Here is a 3,920-nt window from a genome sequence, read left to right as displayed (position 1 = left end):
TGTTCAGGTGTCAACCAGTTTGCCATTTGGCGAAAGACAGGTCCAGGGGGAGACTCCAGTATCCAAGAATTCTGCCTATGCACCTTAAAGAAGTTATTTTCATAAGTTCCAGGTGAACTACACTAATGGTAAGAAAGTGAAAAAAACAAGTGCTCAGGCATGTAGTAACATACAGGCACGCAATGGCAGAGATGGTGCTCCCAGAGATGCGAATCACATGGGTACATCATCGAGAATGGTGAGAAGTCTGTGAACTTTTTTGTCCTCCAGGTAGCACATCCTTCACAAACAATGTTTTTTACAAATGAGCATAAGAAGCATGAGCTGTAGCTTCACCACAGCCTATCAATAAAATCATTTCAGTACCTCTAAAGAGCCGGCATAGAACTCGCCCCGAGCATGTCCTGAACCATCCCCCTGAACCGAACGAGGCTGTTGGGTTTGATCAGTCCGAGATTTGACGCATCCAATACTGGTGCTTGGCCAATTTGTAGTACTTCTTCGTGTACAAGACTCCCACTGCACACACATGAGAATAAATTTCATAAAATCATTCAGTCCATCAGAAGGAGCATCATTCTGAGACACACCAAAATTTCAAATTCGATCAAGGAATTGAGTAAGACACTCAGTTATTGTAATACCAAGTACAATTCTTTAAGATTACAACTTCACTTGAACTAGATTCTTGGGCTAGGATGTCATACTGTGTATATGCTCGAACTGGTAGCAGATAATGCATGTAAACCAGAAAAATCTTCACATTTATCTGACCAAATGCGCAAGAGCAAATGTACTTCCCGTTCACCAACATGAATCAGAACGAAACCCTTATAGTTACAGAGGGGGGGATGGGATTGGGAGGGGACACTCACTGGTCACCGGTGCAGCGCCTCGAGTTACTTGTCGTGCTCGCGCTTGGTCCGGCTTTCCTTGGAGGCTACTCCGCCGCTGCCTGGGATGTCCCCGCTATGGAGATGGACGGCGCGTCTCGGCTGAAGTAGAAGACCGGGCCTGACGACCAGGGGGCCATCCCTCCAACTCGTCGAGCCACACCTCGTGCCTGAGGTCATCTTGCCCAAATCCGGACAGGCCAGCTACGTGGACTTCTGCGAACGGATAACAACGAGGCCTTCTCCACCTCCCGGTCGGATCTCGCTGCTCGCCGTGCCAGATGTGTTGGCAACGCCGTGGCGGGGAGTGGACGGGATGAGCGACGCCATGGGGGATGGGAGGCGGCGGTGAGAGAAGGGTGTGGGTTGATTGACACGCCATGGAGGGGAGGCAGCTGGGAGTAGCCATGAGGGGAGATATGGCGGCGGCCACGCCGTGGCGGGGAGATAAGGAGAGATGGCAGCACCGCCGCCTTGCAGGGAGAGAGTGAAGGCTTGTGTCGTGACCGTGCGGTGAGAGAGTGATATTTTTTTCCAAGATAATAAGAAGAAAAGGAGCATGTTTTTTTAACGCGGTCCTTACGTCCGATTCATTAAAAAGGTCAAAGAGAATTACCTGCTTAATTAACAAAAAAGGATTTAAACCGTCACATATCACGCCCACAAAAACAAGCCACACGAGGCGACCCGGCAACTCGCACAAGAACATACACACGTCACCGAGGAGAAAAGCGTTGTCGAGGTTGCAGCTCAACATCACCGTCATCACCCCTCCCTGAGGGTGACTCCAACTCCACCATCGACGACCACCAAAGAAGCCCTCACCGCAAACAAGCGTCAAGGTTTGCGGCGGTTGATGCCAAACAGTCACCCACACGTGCCGGCGACCAATCAGCTCCGACTTTGTCGACGAGCATTGGGGGAGAAAAGCGTTGGGTTTGCGTCGAGCCAGCCACAGAGCCGACCACCTGTCTCGTGTCATCTTCACCGCAATGGCCCCTCCTCAGCAGCTCCGACTTTAGGAAGACAAAGCAAGGCACGGCGACCCCTCGAACACGCCGGAAGAGACCAACTACCAAGACCATCAGCAAGCCATCTCTGGCCGAAGCCACCATCATTGCCACAGAAAAGAAGCCTCGCAGATCAAAAACATTGTTGAACGGGCACCTGCCGACCGTAATGGCGAACGTCCAGCCCATGGAGCGCACAAACGGGATCCAAAGTTCTTCCAGGCGACGACCCAAAGAGGGAAGCGGTGATGCCGACATCGTCGTCCGACCTGACCAGGCCATAGGCTTTTGCCCAATGAATTGGATCCAAGGGTGCGAAAAGGGTGGAATCCACAGTGGCGTCTCCAACGACATGAAACAACGTCCACAGACGCCGATGCCGTCAGCCAGCAAGAGCCCGACAAGCTTTCGCCCGGAGCACCACCCAAACCCACACCCCCACGCACAGCAGCTCCGATGGACCACACACCTCAATGGAGCCACCACACCCTGACCATGTAGGAGCTACCACAATCCTCGCCGCCAGTCGGAAAGAACTAGCGAGCTAGATCCGCCCGAGGACGGACCGTTTTGGCAGTCTCCCGAGCCAAGACACCGAAGAAAACTGAAGGCGACGCGACGCACAATACCAGAGAGCCAGGAGGGTGGGCTGCCACACAATCGCACCAAGCGGGCGAGCCGCCAACAGAAGCAGCGATCACCACTGACGCAAACCTAGCAGAGCTTCAACCCAAGCCCCCAGCCACCGGAATCGCGTCGCAGGGACGGGCAAATGCGCAACCAAAGCTCACGCCACACATATTGGGAAGGGACGACGCCTCCCCTGCCGTGAACAGCACCAATGCGCGAGATGAATCCCTGCCACCGCATCGTAACCACTGCAAGCAGGCGTGCAATGCACCGCCGCCACGCCGTAGAGTGCCCCCATCACTAGCCCAGGCCTGCTGCCCCGACAGACATGCTCCGCCGCGCAAGGACGACCGGCGATCCCCATCCCCTGTGGGAATGGGGTTCGCCGCCACTGCGACATGGTCTGGCGGTAGCGGTCAAGGGAGGAGCCAGCGAGGGGAAGGGACGACGGCACGGTTAGGTTTCCCTTGAGCCGCCAGAGCTAGGCAACGCGTGGGTCGGGGGAAATTGCTAAGGAACAAAATGAATGTCGAGAAATGTGCTTTTGGTTTTTTGGAATAAAGGTATAGTTGTTTTTATTGTGTGTATGTGTAAGGGAAAAGTGGTTGTTTGCTGTGAGAGTTGCCACATACTTTTTTATTTAATGAAAATATCACATGCCCCAAGTAATTTCTTGAGAATAATCACCAACAAGTGATCTCAATGTTACATACTGGTCCGTGTAAAATAGATTCATAAATCAAATGCAAACTGATGGGTAAACACTTGCCAAACTCAAAAATTAAGTTTATATATTCATCAACACAAACTTATTATGTTACATGAACTCTTGAGAAAGCAAAATTGATAAAAAAATCTTTATTAGTACACTCCTACATGTAGGCATGTTAATCGTGTGGATGATATACTAAAGCAATTTTTTGATTTCTTTTGATGATATACTAAACCCTAAACCCTACAATAGGTAGGCCTAACCCTAAACCCTACAATTGGTAGGCCTAACCCTAAACCCTACTTAACAGGGAGCACTCTTTGGATTTGTTTCAACATGGCCATATGCATGCTTGGATGCGATGAGGTCTTCTTGGTTCTAGACCCTCCTATACACTTTATGGATCTACAATTGTGTGTAAATTATCATAATCATATATTGAATTATCATAACCTTACGTGCTAGAACCATGCAAATGAAGCTAAAGACAACCATTCCTAACGTCATACGGGGATATCTTAAATGCATCAAGTAGATTTTAGTTTGTAACAGATAATTTGTTGAATCATTGCTCCCTATGTATAAATCGCCATATTGTAATTTTTGTCAACTTATACATTGCAAGTGAAGTAAATTTTATTTATTTTCTGATTGTATTGGTCATCTTTTCTATAC

The 3,920-nt window shown here is 49.7% G+C and overlaps 2 long non-coding RNA genes across 5 annotated transcripts in view; one reads left to right on the top strand and one right to left on the bottom strand.

Annotated features, from left to right (window-relative positions):
• LOC119307114 lies at nt 1-1,477 on the bottom strand. The gene is made up of 3 exons (XR_005149156.1): nt 876-1,477; nt 174-519; nt 1-83 (listed from the first exon to the last, which is right to left on the bottom strand). It is a non-coding gene; the product is annotated as an uncharacterized LOC119307114 (long non-coding RNA).
• The window catches only part of LOC119307113, a 9,843-nt gene extending 6,191 nt beyond the window's left edge, over nt 1-3,652 (top strand). For 3 of the 4 annotated variants that reach the window (XR_005149154.1, XR_005149153.1, XR_005149152.1), the window contains one exon: nt 8-136. This is a non-coding gene — a long non-coding RNA (uncharacterized LOC119307113). Of the gene's footprint in view, nt 1-7; nt 137-3,555 lie in introns of those variants that run through there. The other variant, XR_005149155.1, reaches the window with a different exon arrangement.
• Nucleotides 3,653-3,920: the final 268 nt, after the last annotated feature.

This window comes from Triticum dicoccoides, chromosome 5B (assembly GCF_002162155.2).
Source record: "Triticum dicoccoides isolate Atlit2015 ecotype Zavitan chromosome 5B, WEW_v2.0, whole genome shotgun sequence".
NCBI classification, from domain to species: Eukaryota; Viridiplantae; Streptophyta; class Magnoliopsida; order Poales; family Poaceae; genus Triticum; species Triticum dicoccoides.
Note: the sequence above shows the minus strand (reverse complement) of the source record. Positions and strands in the feature narration are given on the sequence as shown.